We start from the raw sequence: 18,485 nt of genomic DNA on the forward strand, positions 1-18,485 counted from the left end.
ACTAAACCTTTGAGTTTATTAAACTCTGACCATGTCTCAGTTTTATAATCAGAAATGGTCTTAATTCTATCAGCAAAATTTTGAGATCAATCAATTGGTCTAACATTCAAACCAGAAAGCTTTTTATCAAGGAGTTGTGCCAAGTCATCAAGAGATTTAAATTTAAAATCCTGAATCTTGGGAGGTCTTTGAACATGAGTAAGAATAGCTTGATCAACTGTTTTACTTCCTGAAGTGGAGTCAACATCAGTTGGTCCTTTCTTAATAGTCATTTCTTTTATTAAAACAGTCAAATCGTCAAGTTTTTTATCAAGAGAACCGATATGTTCTCCTAAAATTTTTACATATAAACCCAAATAATTGTTTTGAGAAATCAATTTATTAATTTCTGCAATACTAATAGCTGTAACGTTATCATCAATAAATATTTGAAAAGCAGTGAAGGTAATACCAGTATTATTAGGTAAAATAAAGGGGTCCTGAGGAGGATAAATGGCTTTAGTAATATTACCACTCTCATCTTTATAAGATCTTTCTAGTACCTTTATATAAAGAGGCAAATAAGTTGTTATAAACCAAGGAACAAAATACATAATTTGATTATGCAAAGCACAAGTTTCATACAATTCTTCAGAAATACTATTCAAATCATCTTTGCTATAAGCATCGAAAAACCACGTTTTAAACTGGCTCCATTTATCACTAAAAATTCCTTTTGAATATATTTTCATGCTCGAGAACCGGGGCTAAAATAAATTTGGTGTGGAGTCATTAAGTACTATTGGGGTCGAAATCCATCTCGGATACAGAAGGAATATCCTTATCAGAAATATTATCATTGTCCTGAACAATATTTGTTTGAGGGTTAACTTTAACCCTTTCAACCCTTTCAACAGGTTTATTACTAACTTTACTAGTAATAGTGTGTAAAGAGGCTGCATGATTGCGAGCTGGACCGTAGACTGGTTCAACAGGAGAAATATGTTGAATAGCAGGTAGAAGTCTATGATTAGAGAACGAATGTCTATTATAAATAGTAGACTTATCATCAAATTGAATACAAATCCTACTATCCGGATTTTGAGTAACATGCGAAAATTCAGTATTTGACAAGTCGTTAGTAATCTGACTTGGGGATATAACCGAATTTAAAGTCCAAGTAGTTGGGAAATTAATTTCTTCCCACCTAATAGGTCTCCTAGTGGTGACCTTGGACCTTGCAAAATTGGTTTCTACCAGTATGGTCTGATCTGATGTATCGTATAACTTACATCTAGGATTCAAAGTAGATAATAATTTAAAATAAATCCTATAAGACAGACATATAAGTTCAGAACCAGGCGCATAATTATAATCATGCGTTTTCACATTTAAAGTCAAGGCATCAAGAATATTAACATCAGAAAGAGATAGTTGCAGATTGGGTTGAGTATTAAAATATACTGGATCATAGGCCACAATAGATTCAATCGAACCCATCAGAGACTCTCTGAAATTTAGATTTCTAGCATCTCTAAGAGCTTCCAAAAAGGTCTCTGGTAACCCTTTAAGGGTTAAAGGATTAAACGCAATTTGAACCATACCAATATGCAAGTAATGATAATGATGTTTGTATAAGTCAATATCGTGTTTGTTTAACAAACGAATAGTCTGTTTAGAAGAATTTAACGCCAAAGACTGTTCAGTCGTTTTTATCAATTGTTTTGAAGAAAGTTTATCAAACCAACCATAATCATAAATGGTTTTTATAGAAACTTTAGAAATCGTCCATTTATTTAACAAATCAAGGTTTTGAGGTATATCTACCTCTTCAAGTCTAGTACTTTTAGTACTTGTTTCTCCCAGATCCATTCCAAAAGCTTCACATCTATGTTGAAAATTTCACATCTATTACATATTTACTATAAACAATTCCTAGGCTCTGATACCATTTACACCAGGATCTAATTGGCTGGCAATAATCCGCACGTCCATCTAGATCTAGCTGCTTTAGTACATTTAAAAGTTGGCAGAAGACCGCACGACCAATAAATTTGAAATATACTAGGATTTTATTATAGTTTTAATGGATGTATGGAAGGATCTATCCTTTTACCCAAGAAAGGGGTCTGTCTAGGTCCGATACATACTCTTATTGAGCCCATGTGTCTAGCAGTTCTAACTATGAAAGGGATAGCCATTTTGACAACTTCAGCGGGCTTTAATATCACAACTGGCTAGATGTAGCCACTAAGGCAAAGCCAATAAGAGTAGTACCAGAGTCGACTGTACCACAATCTTGGAACCAAGCCAAGAAACTATATTAAAATTCTTTTATATTTTGAAAGAGTCTGGATTCTTCATAGTTAATATGCAAGAGAAGTTAGTTTTTCAACATAGATATGAATCCGTTTAGCCGGACATAGTCACGGCAGGGGAGAGAAACAAAGTAATTAAATACTTATAAAATTAAAATAAACAAATACCTTTAAGGCCAGGATGCAAGGCCCTGAGGATGGTGAACTGAATTTCGAAACTTTATTTACTTCAACTGATTTACAAAATGAAGAAGCTAAGAAGCTAAAAGTCTTTACAAGAGAGAGTTTATATGTATTAGATATATAATATATATACTATATCAAATTTAAACACAAAATAAATTGCAAAGAAATATTCAAGGGAATGTCTTATATATTTTACTATTATGACATTAACAAAGAATGACAATATCTTTCTTAGTCTTCTTCCCCCCAATGGAATGAGCACAACAAGGTACTAATACCACCATTAAAAGGAAAAAAAACTAAGAAATATGTGCCAAAATACAAGTTACATGTTAGTCTATGTATTATCTCTAAAAAATCTCATAAATCCTTCAAGGTCCAGAGGAATTTCCGTTGGTGGTGGTGGAAAAGAAGCTTGTTCATCACCACTTCCGGGCGAAGCAGCATCCTGCGCAAGTTCCGCTAGCATTTCTTCATAAGCTTCATCTATCTCCGGTTGTGATTCTGCAAGTCCAAAATTTCTTCTTTCTGAACGGATCCAATCTCTGAAGAGTACTAATTTTTCCGAGCTCTCCCTCATAGACGCTCTATGATCACCGATTTGAAGCCTCGCTTGACTGAATGCGCTCTCCAATGCCACTGTTGAAGCTTGAACACTTAAAATATCTCGAGCCATCCTTAAAAGAACCGGATAGTGTTTTTGTTTGTCCTTCCACCATTCCAAAACATCGAAGGAGCCGTCTCTGATTCAAGTCCCTGCGACAAATAAACTTGAAACTTATTTAGTTGTGAACTATCACCAAAATTATCACCTTAAGAACCCCTGAACTCCGTCCAAGAACTAAGGGATTTTAGGCCTGCAGTTCTTTTAGATGCTTGCAAACTAGACGAAGTAGGAGTTGGAACATTTGGTCTAGCTTGATCTAAGGCAAGTTGATAAGCATTATAAATTGTTTGAGCATTTATTTTAATTGAGGCTTTTGCATCTCCAAGTGTAGCAAATCCCTCAGCTTAAAGTGATAAAGTGTTATAAATTTTTGAACACCAAAAGTGAGGACCTCCTAATTTTATTGTAGGATTTAACAATGCAGCAACACCAAAAATAGGGGGGATAGTGAAAAAATATTTTTTAAACTTAGCTTTCATAGAATTAATAGCTTCGTGATAAATTACTCCACCCTCTAAAAATTGAGTAAATAAATCTACAAATGCTGCAATATAAACTAAATAGTTAGAAATAGTAGGATAATAATGGCCAGATAATTCATTTGTAGCAATATGAAATTGATCTAAAAAGTCTACAAGCATTTTAAAATTACTCCAATCTTGATTTGTAAGGTGCTCATCATCATCACCATCACCTACACGAGCATTATACGTTGCGCTTATTGGGTTCCTATATTCATATGCAACAACTAAACTTTCATACATGTAATTCCATCTAGTCGGACAAGGTTTAGGAACCTTTCTTTCTCTAAGGCCAAATTCATCACATTTTTTAAAATAGTCTCTAAGTCTACTTCTACGGTTTGAATAAAAAAGCCAATTAAGAGCCATTTTAACCTTTTCAATTTCTACATTTAAAACTTTCATACCAGCACCGACGATTAAATGGTAAATATGACAAATACATCTAACATGAAAAATATTACTAAATGCAGGATTTAGTGTAGTTGTAAGCAACCCAATAGCATTAGTATTACTAGAAGCATTATCCATTGAAACTGACATAATTTTATCTCTAATGCAAAAATATCTACAAATATCTGCAACTGTGTTAGCAATAAACTTACCTGTGTGGCGTAAATTTATTATTCTATAAGCAATAATGCGATTTTGCATTATCCACTCCTCATCTATCCAATGACTTGTAACTGTTAGATAATCACAGTCATTAACACTTCTACCAATATCAGTAGTAATAGCAATGCGGCAATCTATATGAGTAAATAAATAGCGCAAATATTGTTCATATTCATGTTTATATTTATAAATATCGCTCTTTACGCTTGCGCGAGGCCATCCTTTATAAGTAGGATTAAAAACTCTTCTAATATAATGCACAAAATGAGGGTTAGAAGGAAAACTATAGGGTAAGCACATAACTGTAACCATTTTTGCCAATTCTTCACGATCTTTATTTGGATCATAATATAAAATGCCACCGATAACAGTGTTAATTTCCGGTTGAACTAGATTTGAACCTGTACTAGGGTTAACCGTACTATCTACACTTGTCCCCTCTTGCGCAGCTTTCATTTGTAAAAATCTAGCTTTATCTATAGGGTGTTTCAATATGTGTCTAGTCAAACTACCAGTACCGGTACGGTCTCCAGTAAATTTATGAACTAGTTGAGACCCACAAGTTTTACACTTAGCCTTATTTTGTTCTCTTAGTTGAGTCAAAAAGTGCCAAACAAGAGATGTTTCAACCCGTTTAGCAGGTTGTCAATTAAAAGTAGGGGTTACTATAGGAGGGTTAGGCGGGACATCATTTGGGTTATTAACAGGACTAGTAGGTGTATCATCTAAATCCGGTTGCGTTTCATCTAAATCATCATTTTTCTCATCATTTTCAAAGATAGTTTCATTAGGATAAATAGCATTCATAACTTCTTCATTTAATTGTTGACCCGGTGCAACATCATGGCAAAATTGACTATCGGAAAATTGAAAACAAGGGTTATCACTATCAAGAATAATAGGTGGAAGAGGACGGGTAACAGGTCTGGGTCAGGGAGCTGAGGTAAGAGTAGTAGCTTGGCTACTAGATTCACCAATTTTAGATTTTCCCTTACCCTTACCACCAAATAAAAATTTCAAAGAAAATGCCATATTAATTATAATTATACTAAATAAAACTAACAAAACTATAATATTAATACTTAAGAGTTGGAACGAGTTTACCGAATTGACGAACAACTTCTTGAAAATTGAATATCGTTGAAGACTTGAATACTTCCATTCACCAACTTCACAATTTTTCACGAAATTGCAATAATAAAGTAAGTAATTATAGAAGAAAATCAGAGAGCGATTGATGAATTTGTGAGTAAAAATGAAAGAATTGGGGGGGGGGGGTATTTATAGTTGAGAATTGGAAAAAAGTGTAATTATAAAAAGTTTGGGGTTAAAGCAAAGTTTGGGGACCAAATGGATATTATTTAAAGTGCATAACAGACCAATTTTGAATCCCAACGGTCAGATTTTAAAATCTATCCATTGGGCATTTTTTTAAAATTTTCTTAAAAATAGCCGTTGGGGCCCGTTTGAACCAGCCCAAGCTCGCCTGCCGGTCCCGGGCTCATGGGCTATTTATGTTGAACCGGCCCGCCGCGGTCTTTTGCACTACTTAAGCCTAGGCCCACTTAAACCGGCCCATTAGGCCCGTTTGGACCGCGGTCCTGGGCCGGTCCCAGGCCCATACCGGCCCACAGTACAGCCTTAGCTAGTAGTAAGATACAAGAGTGAACCAATCATACCCCTATACAACTTTTGATCAACTGATGAACCAGGTTCATCAATATCTAATTTAGTGGCAGTTGCAATGGGTGTGTCTATTTCTTTTGATTTTTCCATTTTAAACCTTTTTATAAGCTCTTTTGTATACTTCTGCTGATGGAACATGGTTCCATTAGGACTTTGTTTGATCTGCAAGCCTAAGAAGAAGTTAAGCTCTCCCATCATACTCATTTCAAACTCACTCCCCATTAATTTTGCAATATCCTTACTTAGCATATCAGTGGCGGACCCAAAGAATATGTCATCAACATATATTTGTACCACAAGGAGGTCCTTACCTTTTTTCCTTAAGAATAAGGTACTGTCAATTTTACCTCTTTTGTAACCATGCTCCAGTAGGAATTTGGACAGTCATTCATACCATGCTCTTGAGGCGTGCTTGAGTCCATAGAGAGCCTTGTCTAACTTGTACACATGTTCAGGACATTCTTTGCTTTCAAACCCTGGATGTTGTTTTACAAACACTTCTTCTTTCAGGTAGCCATTCAGGAAGGCACTTTTGACATCCATCTGATGAATAGTGAATTCCATGTGTGCTGCAAAGGCTATGAGGAGTCTGATTGCCTCTAGTCTTGCAACTGGAGCAAAAGTCTCATCATAATCTATGCCCTCCTCTTGGCTGTAACCTTGGACCACCAGTCTTGCCTTGTTTTTTGTAACTCTTCCATCTTCATCAAGTTTGTTTCTGAAGACCCATTTTGTACCAATAACTGATCTGTCCTTGGTTCTTGGAACTAGATGCCAAACTTGACTTCTCTCGAACTGATTGAGTTCATCTTGCATTGCACTCACCCAATCTGCATCCTGCAAAGCCTCAACAACATTTTTAGGTGCAATAAGAGATAAAAAGGCATCAAAAGCACACAGATTCTATAATTGTGATCTAGTTTTGACTCCAAAAGTTGGATCAGTGATAATGTTCTTGATAGGATGAGAACTTTGATACTTGTAAAGTTTCACAACCAACTGGTTTTTGCTAGATGTTTCTCCCATGATTAGTTGCTGAGGAACAAGGTCATGAACAGGTTCTTTTAGGGGATTTATTTCAATTCTTCTTTGATCAGTTCCCCCTGTCAGGTTGCCCTGGATGGAAGAACCTATTCCATCACCTGTTCCTTCTTTTGGTGCCACTTTGACTTGTGCTGAGGCTTCAGTCAAATCCTTTACCAATCCAATGGCTTCATCTTCATATTCCTGTCTCTCAAAAAGAATGTTAGTTTCAGCAAATACTACATGTACACTTTCTTTTACACACAAAGTTCTTTTATTGAACACTTTATATGCTTTGCTATGTGAAGAATATCCCAAAAATACTCCCTCATCACTTCTGGGATCAAACTTACCTAGGGAGTCTTTTCTATTATTGTGCACAAAGCACTTGCATCCAAATGCCCTAAGATGGGATATATTTGGTTTTCACCCTTTAAGTAACTCATAGGGAGTCTTCTCTACAAGAGGTCTAGTCATGCATCTATTGATAATGTAACATGCAGTGTCTACAGCCTCTGCCCAGAAGTTATGGGGCAGTTTACTAGAAAGAAGCATAGTCCTAGCCATGTCTTCAAGAGTCCTGTTCTTTCTTTCAACTACTCCATTTTGTTGAGGGGTCCTAGGGGTGGAGAAGTTATGAACTATACCATTTTCATCACAAAATTCAGCAAACTTAGCATTTTTAAATTCAGTTCCATGATCAGACCTGATTAATGCAAGTTGATTTCCTAATTGTTTCTGAGTTTTTCTAACAAAGGCAGTGAACATGTCAAATGCTTTCTCTTTAGATGTTAGAAATAGTACCCAGGTAAATCTAGAATAATCATCAACAAGTACCAATACATATTTCTTTCCTCCTCTACTCATGGTACTCATTGGACCACAGAGATCCATATGGACCAGTTTCAACGACTTGGTTGTGCTTACCATTTTCTTGCTTTTGAAAGATGATCTTACCTGCTCACAAAATTTGTCTTCTTTGAACTTGATGTTGGATAACCCTATCACCAAGTCCTTATAAACCAGTTTGTTTAGCTGATTCAGACTGGCATGACCAAGGTTTTTGTGCCACAGGAGGGGATCATTATCCAGCACACTTAGGCAGGTTAGTTCATTTTCTAAGAGAGTAGACAAATCTACAATGTAAAAATTGTTAACTCTTTTTCCCTGCAAAACAATCTTGTCAGTGGTAAGGTTAATCACAAAGCATTTAGTAGAGGTGAATGATACAAGGTTACCTCTGTAACATAGTTGTGACACACTGATCAGGCTGTATTTCAAGCCATCTATCAAGTAGACATTCTCAATGGAGTGAGAGTCTATCTTACCTACCTTTCCAACCCCAATGATCTCACCTTTCTTCCTATTTCCAAAGGAGAAATTGCCTCCCCTTAAGTTCTCAAGTGAAAGGAACTGGTTCTTGCTTCCAGTCATATGTTTTGAGCAGCCACTATCCATGTTCCATATTTGGCTGCTTCCCTTCACTTGGACCTGCAAAAAGAAATCAGGGGTTAGTCTTAGGAACCCAAACTAGTTTGGGTCCCTTTCTATGAGCAAAGGGATAAATCAGATTCCTTCTAGCCCACCCAGGCAACCTATTGTTTTCTTGAACAAAAATTTTGTTCTTTTGACTGGCCTTTTCTTTTGCATTACATTCATTTTTGTAATGGCCAGTCTAGCAACAGTGTGTGCAAATTTTGTTCTCAGGAAGAGTGAGGTACTTGCTTTTAGGATCCCATTTAGGTGCTTGAGTACCATAACCAAGTCCTCTTTTGTTGCTACTGTATTGTTCATGTAGTTAGGAGAGTGCATCAGAAGCCTTGTTCCATTTGCAACTTCTGTCTAGTTCATGTTTTATCTTCTCTAGATCTTCTTTTAATACTCTTATCTGCTCATCTTTCCTGTACAACTTATCCTTCATTTTTCCTAAGTTTTCTTCTAGGGTGAGATGTGTGTGATCAGCTTTCTTCTTTCTTGTTCCTAGTTTCAGTTTTAAGTTCTCAGAACTAAGTTCTAGGGCACTAGTGTCAAGTTCAAGAACCTGGTTCTTCAACTCAGTATTTTCACTTTCACTCTCATTAGCCCTAGACTCTAGATTTTTGCACTTGGCTTCTAGGATCATACGTTCCCTAGAAAGCTCTTCCTTCTCATTGTTAATTATCTCATACTCATCAATGAAGTCTAGTAGTAGCTCAGACAACCTTTCTTTAGATAGGAATTTAATCTTGTCTTTGAGATGAAGAATACTTACCTCTTGTTCATCATCTGATTCTCCAATGGCCATAAGTGCTCATTCATCTCCAGCTTCATCTTCTGAGTCCTCATGTGATGTTTCTCCCCAGGCAACAACCATAGCCTTTGTTGATCTTTTGTTCCTTTTTGGTTGAACCTGTTCCTTCTTCATGTTCCTTCTTTCAGCCCTTAACTTCTTCCACTCAATTTCCCATTGAGGGCAATTCTTGATCATGTTATTGGTCTTACCCACTTGTAGCAACCCTCATTGGTATGTTTCTCAGAATCCCTTGGTTTGTTGAAGGTTGTACCTCTTGAAGAACCATTTCCTCTCATCAGGTACTTTTTGAAATCTCTTGTGATAAAAGCCATTTCATCATCCTCCAGATCTGAACCTTCAGCAATTCTGAGAGTCAGACTTCTTTCCTTCTTTGGTGCATCCATTTTCATGGTTTTCCTTCTCAGTTCATAGGTAGTAAGGTTTCCAATTAATTCATCCAGCTTAAGGGTAGCAATGTTCTTTGATTCCTGAATAGCAGTGATTTTGCTTTCCCAAGAGATTGGCAGAACCCTTATCAAAATCTTCTCAACTTTGTCTTCTTCAAGAATAATCCTTCCAAGAGACTTAAGTTCATTTGTCAGTGTAGTGAACCTTGTATATATCTCTTGGATGGTTTCTCCTTACTTCATGGTAAAATTCTCATACTGAGAATACAGCAGTGTTCCTCTGGACCTCTTCACCTGAGGTGTTCCTTCATGAGCCACTTGCAAAGTGTCCCAGATTTTCTTAGCAGTGGTACAGCTTTGAATTCTACTGTACTCATCTAGACCTAGTCCACACACAAGCCACTTCTTGGCCTTGGCATTCTTCTCCCACTTATTCAGGTCTTCAGTAGTGCAGTCAGCTCTTGTCTTTGGCACATCCACTCCTTTGGAATTCTTCTTAGTAGTTGTTAGAGGACCATCAGTGACTATGTCCTAGAGTTTATAGTCTTCTCCGATGATATGATCCCTCATCATGTTCTTCCACCACAAATAGTACTGACCATTGAAGAGTGGAGGCCTAGTAGTGAATTGCCCTTCCCAATTCCCAGGTGGTGCACTCATGTTGATCTTTTCCTAAGGTGTTAGCCTCTTCAAGGATAACCCGCTCTGATACCTATTGATGTTCTAAACGTCAATACCACACAAGAGGGGGATGATTTGTGTGGTACCCAATTTTCGCTCTAGAAGAACCTGGTTCTTCTAGGTGCTCTAACAATTACTGTTTGCGGAATAAAAAGTACATAAAGTAAAGAACACAGAGATTTTTACGTGGAAAACACCTGGCTCAAAAGGTGAAAAAACCACGACCTACTACTCAGTAGGATTTTACCAAACTTTCACTAAAATCACTAAGCCAAAATAGCATTTACAAAACTCTTTGTAAACCTAAGGATTACCTCTAATCATGTTGTAGCACACAGCCTCAACTGTTGCGACAACTTCAAGTTAGCTTATAACTTGAACACTAAAGTACCTAATACAATTGCTTCTATAAAAGCTGAAAGGTACAACTTTAAACCACCTACTACAATTGAACTAGAATAAGAAAAAATACAATGAAACTGGTTCTTCTATCTCGTTCAAGTAGCTTCAGGAGTGCACACTCAAATCTCACACAAATTGCTTGTAAAATCGCCTTGCTCTTTTGCTTTTAATTTTGTTTAACTTCTGCATTTGTGCAATACCTGTAAAAGAGAACAATCACTGTCATTTAATAGGTTAGAAGTCAAAGTTTGATTGGGACTCAATTTCTGATCTTCTATCGTAGTTGAGTCCTTGAAGATATCAAACTCTAATACACTCTTTATCCGGATTGTGTTCTCTTTATATAAGGAGACATTCTCCCCTTATCCAATATGCAACCTTTTCGATCAAATTAGGAGATATTGCTGCATGATCAGTAGGACTTATCTTCTTCACGTGCATCTCACATATGTAGGATGATCATGACAGTGCTTCACAAGATGGATCTAGTCCATGACTGAGTTCATTTGTCATTCTTCAAAATTTCACCTGTTCTTGGGCCAACATAAACTCCTCTATTTTACTTCTTAACATGCGAACATTAGTTCAAAAAACACACACTTACACTCAAAACTCTCATTTCTTTCTCTGCTACTTGTGATAATCACTGATCTAGTTGGTTGTAAGCCAAGGCTAGATATTGAACTACACTTGCTTTACATTCTGTGCTCTCTTCCTTAACCGGTATGTCTCTGATTAGATTTTGAAACCCAAATTCTATGTGTTTCATTACTTCACTATTTCATTGACCATGAATTCAACCTGTTTTCCTGTTTACTTCTTTGCTTAGCATGTTTAAGTTCTGTCCTGTTCAATGTATGATTAGCATGTCTACACTTCACCTAGTTATCTGATACTTAACCAGCCTATTTGTGAATATCTATTTAATCCCTTAACTATGTGATCATGTTGGTTATTTGATGTATGTGATTGACCCTACCTGTATACTTAATCCTGTTTAAGACATGTCCTGCTTTCTACATTACATCTGTGATCTATGTCTTAACTGTTTACTATGCATGACTAACCTGCTAAGTCTCTAAGACCCTAAGTGCTTTATGCAGTTGTTGTCTATATGTTTCCTCTATACCCTGTCCATGTACCCCCCAATGTGACTCCTATATGTTCCTAACCCCCTGTCAGCCCTGTGTGACATTGGTTTGTTGGATGTTTGTGTACCCTATGACTGATTGACTATGTGCTTTCTCTCATCAGAACTGATTTCAAAAAATATGTTCTTACTATTCTCTTAAATGGTTTTCAATCTTAGCCCTCTCTTACAACTAATTTCTATCTCAAAATCTTTTACTCCTAAAGTTATCTCTACACTATTTTTTTCCACTAAGTCTTTCAAAACTATGTCAAGCACTCCCACTTTAATCTTAGGTCAATAGGTTCTGCCCCTCCAGTATGTGTACTGCCTAGGAATCCCATGAGATTCCTCCGAACTTTGGCACACTGGGGCTGGCCCTTCCACACTGCACATAATCGGTCCCTATTTTGAGAAAGGTCTTGGAGTGAGCACTGCCCGGGATCCTTGAGGTCCTTAGGAAACTCTGACACACCTGGACACAAATTGGCTATAAGATTTCTGGGCATTTGAGACTACATTGAATTCATGGTACTCCCAGATTTATTTTGGGCATGCTTCAGAATCCCTATAGTTCAGTTTACATCTCATTTATGTAATTTATGCAATATTGGTCTGTAATAATCCTTAGTAAAGAGATATTGGGGTAAACAGTGAAAAGGGAGGTTATCTATATAATCCTGTGGGGTAAAGCTGGGTGTAAATCATGATTTAGGATTTACACTACACAAATCTGATGTAGAAATCATGTTCTAGGCTTGTGTGATGCACTAGAAATCATATTTTAGGATTGCTATGTTTATTTGCATTTAAACCATGCTAAATCGGTGCATTAGACATCCTCTTTTAGGGTATTCATGTTTACTGTTTTGCATACTAGAAGCATGTAGTAGATCCCTACTCTATTTCTGATTCTGTATAATTCATGATCACTTAGAAATCTTGCCACTAGGTCATTAAAACTGCTCAATTAATAACCTTCTCCATGTGCATTAGAGGTCATGTTTTAGGACTATACGTGCATTCGCCTCATGTCGCTCAAATAAATAGACTAAAACAGTTTCATGCATTGGTATCAAGTTTCAGTATCAATATGTATAAAATCACTTGTTATAACCTTCATCACTTAGATCAGCATGCCTATAGGTTGAAATAACTTCAAATTGTTTAAGCAGCTTCTATCACTATGGTTGCATATAGCCCCACGCCTAGGCAAGCCTTAGGTAATTGATGTCCTTGTAAAAACTGAGAAACTGTGCTCTGATTATTTATAAAACTGCTCAAGTTTAACAGGTTTTAAAATCAGTAGGCAAACTAATTAGGGTTCTGTCATTTCGCCCTTAAAAACAATGTTGCATATTCTGTGTTTTGATTCTCACCTAGATACCCTGTTCTAGGATTGCTCTGAAATTACCTAAAAACTGTGTTTGAGACGTGCTTCTTATTTGTCTGTATATATGGAGGTAAACATGAGCCCTTTATCTGCTTCCCTAATTGACAATTCTATGTGTTATTTGTTGTCGTCTAAAGGTCCTAAACTCCTCCGGGACCACAAGGAAGGGACGGGTAAAGCACGCTTAGAGTTCGTTAATTGAACTCGCTTATATAACCACTAAGGGGAGGGTAATGGGTAATAAAAGGATATGATGACCTGTGCGCTGATGTCATGTGTAGCCCCTCTAGTTGAGGAGGATTACCGGGCATTGCACAGATTGATCCTATAGGCTAATCAACTTAGGACTTCGCTTTCCCAATTTACATAGGTGTGCTTAGACTACCTAAACTTCCATGGTTTATATATGTATGCTTGGACTATTCAGACCTTCTTAATTTATATATGTTTAGACCATCTAAACTTTCTTGATTGTATATGTGTTTAGACTATGTAAACTACCTTTATTTGCAAATATGCGTTGAGACCGCTTACTTATTAAATGACTAATTCACATAACTAAGTTTGGTCAGGACCCACCGTTGTGGACCGCGAGGGATGCCTAACACCTTCCCCTCAAGGTTATTTCGAGCCCTTACCCTAATCTCTAGTAATGCAAACTGGTTACATGTGTTAATTGCTCTAGGTGCCCTAACGCACCTTAATCCGTTAGGTGGCGACTCTTCAAATACCCAATTCCCGAAAGGAAACGAGTTATTCCCAAATGAATGTCGAAATCCGGACTCCGCGAGGAAAAAGGGGGCCAGCATGGTGACTCTGCTGGGGATATTTTTAGGCTCTTACTATAACAAACTTAATTTTTGTGAATTAGTCTTAAGCATGCTTTATCTCGTGCACCCTCCCCCTTATTTGGATTTAACTGCTTATTTATGATTTTCTTTATTTCCTGAAACTGACTTGTCTATTTGTTTTCTTTTTCCGTAATTGTCTTTCAATTATTTAAATACTGCATTTATCATTTTTTTAACGTGCAAATACTTGACAACATGCTATTTATTGTTGCATAAATCATGCTCAACATCATATTCCACTCGTGCGTAATCAATACTATAAAAACTCTTGATGAGTGTTTGCTCTCTCCCTATATATCACCCTTTTAAATTCAGAAAGGCGTATTTGCAGTAAAACTAGTCGATCAGCGGTGCGTTCGATGGTTCTGTGCCTTTCTCCCTCAAGTTGTCCGCTTGAGGGTCCCTATCTAGACCTCTATAGCAACATTACTCTGATTAATTGTGCATGCATCATGGTCAAACCTAGCAGGGTTAATATGTTGTCAATATAATGACCCTTTAAGACAAACCTCACCCAAAAGTGCCAATATGCTAATCATTGCTGTATAAATAAACGAACCTGGAGGAGGAAAGGGCCTAACTATCTTTTGTTTTGCAAAAAAATGAGGCACGAAGTCCCCAGATTTGTTATGGTTGGTAGCATACCCTCACTTTTGCTATATTGGTGGAGGGATCTTCCTTCATGTGACCAAAATCATGTGAAACGAGTCTTAGGAAACTTGCCTTCTCTGTTGGATCTTCAACCAAACAAAATGTTGATCGAGGCTGCCACTATGTTTGGGTACAAGGAAAGGGTCGTGTTCCGCTTTGGGACATAGAAATGACTCCCCTTCTAGAAGAAATAGGAGGATTAGCTGGGTTGCCTTGGGATAGCCCTGGTTTGTTAGCACCTGAAAATCACACCGCTAGGGGATTTCTTAATATGATGGGGCTAAAAAAGAATGACAACTTGAAATGCTTGAAAGACTCCTACATACCTTTCGACTTCCTTTATGAACGATACGGTCACAGTCGCTCTTACCGTATTTTTGATGATGAGTTCTCAATCACCTCCTTGGGTTGGATTCATCGTAGGGTCTTCGTGTTCATTGTGTATTTCTTGGGCATGCTGGTATTCCCAATCCAAGGGGACAAAATCCATACCAGATTGGCCATGGTAGCCAAAACTTTGATGTACGGGATCGAGGGACAGACATATACTATTATCCCTATGATCATTGCGGATATGTACCGGTCCTTGGAAAGCTGTCAGAAGGGGTCTAGATTCTTTGAGAGTTGCAATTTGCTATTACTAGTTTGGCTGTTAGAACATCTCCAAAGGGTTCAATACCGCCAAGAGTTTCCACAAAGGCCGTGGAATGACCACATAGCCTTCCATCACCCTAAGAGAATGAATTACATTCCGGACATGTTTGCTCAAGCTAAGGATGCTATAGGATGGGTGCAGTTCTTCAACAAGTTGACTGAGGACCAGGTTCAATGTATGTACGAGTGGTTCCCCACCGACGAGTTCATGATCAGATCCAGAGACGTCCCATATTTGGTGCTGATTGGGTTAAGGGGGATATACCTTTATGCTCCCCTCCGAGTTATGAGACAGGCAGGTAGGAGACAGGTCATACCACAGGTCACTAAAATGAGTCACTTCATAGCGAATTTCTAGGGTGACGCCATCCCATATAAGAATAAAGCACAACACATGTGGACTTTGAAGATTATTGTAGAGATGGATACCATTGAGCCGGACCGATATCATGCGAGCCATTCATATTTTTACCCCTCATGGTTGGATGATAATCTATCAAGGATCTTTGAGCCAAGGGTTGGTCCAGGAAATAGGGTCATAGATGAGTTTGCCGAAGCAGAGGTGAAGTATAACAAGCTGCGCAAAAGAGTTCAAGAGTCTGAACCTAAGCATATGGCGCAGCATAAGGCCGATATGGAAATGATTAATGAGTGGAAAGAGAGAGATGTTAAGTCGAGCGAAAGGCTGGAATATCTAGAGTACAGTTTAATGGAATTGGAAATGAAGATAAGAAAGAGAGTCACTGACTGCCAAAACACTAAGGGAAACGAAGGAGGGCATTTGGCAAGGGCATTCTTACTGCTGAACTTGCGCGAGCTGGGAGAGTTGATCGACAATAGCATCCGGTCTAGAGAGGGTCCTTCTAGGACCAAGTAGATTAGGTTAACTTGATTTTCTTTTAAATGTAATAAGGCCAAGTGCAATTAGTAACATTATTTAGTGTCGTTTTGGGTCATTTATTTTTACAATAATGAAATGAGGCAATTATTGGCACTAAATTTCTCCAAATCTATTTGTCACTAGGCCTACCTCCGGCACAATGAGGCTCCCAAATTAGGACACGAATTTACATTCCCGCAATATGTGTTTAAATACTATAAACATCTCCGAACCATTACTCACTTATTTACCTTTTGTTTTTCTTTATTATATATTCCCATCCCCTAAGGTTGGTTCGCACATACTGGCATCATCAATATATCACACCAGATCTAGAGGCACTCCACCTCTTCCTCCTCCAAGTAATACAAAGAACAGAGGGAAAGCTAAAATGGATGACTTAAGTGGTATTCGAAAGGAAAATGCGGAAAATGCAGAAACTTCAGACGGTCAGAGTACTCTGGCACCAAACGATTTAGTTTTAAGGTTGGAACAAAAGATACTGGAGCTACATAGAGAACTTGAGCAGGTCCGCAACTTGAAAAACCTATCCCTCACCCTGAATATCCCGATATCTACTGACAAAATGCCAAAAACCCAGCGTCTCCCCAAAACACACCAAACCAGCATCTACAAAATCCTCTCGTACCGCATCAATATGCAGCTCCACCTCAAAATCTCAATCCCTTACCGATACCAACTCCGCCACAACACCAACATCAACCAATCCAGTACCCACCAACCGCTACATATCACACTCCCCAGAACACACCACAACCTATTCTCGACCCGTAAAACTCAACCAATGATCACCACTACACCCAGGTTCCTGTCACTTACCAAAACAACCCTATATATGTGGAAACTGTACCTCATTCCACTTAACCAACCTCATATACACCAAAATCTGTTGAGAAGGACCTGCTCATCAAGAACATGGCTGAGGAACTCAAGAAATTGACAAGTCGAGTTCAGGGTGTCGAAGGAAGCAAAGGGATAGAGGGTTTGAATTATGAAGACATATGCATACAGCCAGATGTAGAACTGCCAGAGGGTTACAAACATCCAAAGTTCGAGATGTTTGACGGTACAGTCATCCCAGTGTTCATCTAAGGACCTATTGCGACAAACTTGTCGGGTTCGAAAAGATGAAAAAATCCGGATGAAACTTTTCATGAGGAGTCTTACGGGAGATGCTTTGTCATGGTACATTAGCTAGGATCCTAAGAAATGGTCCAACTAGGTGAGTATTTTATCTGATTTCATGGACCGATTCAGGTTCAACACAGAAAATGCACCGGATGTTTTCTACATTCAGAACCTCAAGAAGAAGCCCACCGAGACTTTCCGCGAGTATGATACTCGATGGAGGTCGGAAGTGGCCAAGGTCAAGCCAGCATTGGACGAAGAACAAGTGAACAAGTTCTTCGTCAGAGCACAGGATCCGCAATACTATTAAAGGTTGATGGTTATTGAAAACCATAAATTCTTTGATATCATCTAACATGGTGAAAAGATCGAATAAGGTATCAAGAGCGGGATGGTAACAAACTTTGAGGTACTACAGGCCACAAACAAAGCACTACAATCAGGCAACATATCGAAAAAGAAAGACGTCAGGGCAGTAATGGTGGCTCAGGGCCCAAAATCTCCACTCACATACCAAGCAACTCTACCTACATACTAAACACCTCCACCCATATACCAAGCACCTCCACCTATATATCATCCCTCATCTCCTAGATATTCCCAACCGGCCACTATCTATCACTCCTATAATTCCCAACCATCTCATTTCCAATCACCTCCAACTCGCAAAAATTATCCAAGAACACGACCTAATTTTGACCGCAAACCACCCAGACAATACACTGCTATTGCTGAACCCATCGACCAGTTGTATGAAAGGTTGAAAGCCATTGGTTACGTCACTCCTATTCCCGTTGTGGCAGTAGAGAACCCATCCCAATGGGTCAACCCAAACAAAATCTGTGCATACCATTCCGGCATGAAGGGGCACACCATTGATGAGTGCCGAACATTGAAATATAAAATCCAAACACTGATTGATAACAAGTTCATACAGGTGAAAGAAGTTGCACCCAATGTCCGCAACAATCCTCTCCTGGATCATAGGGGTAGTAGGATACATGTGATAGAGATAGACGAA

This window comes from Nicotiana sylvestris, chromosome 9 (genome assembly GCF_000393655.2).
Source record: "Nicotiana sylvestris chromosome 9, ASM39365v2, whole genome shotgun sequence".
Classification (NCBI taxonomy): domain Eukaryota; kingdom Viridiplantae; phylum Streptophyta; class Magnoliopsida; order Solanales; family Solanaceae; genus Nicotiana; species Nicotiana sylvestris.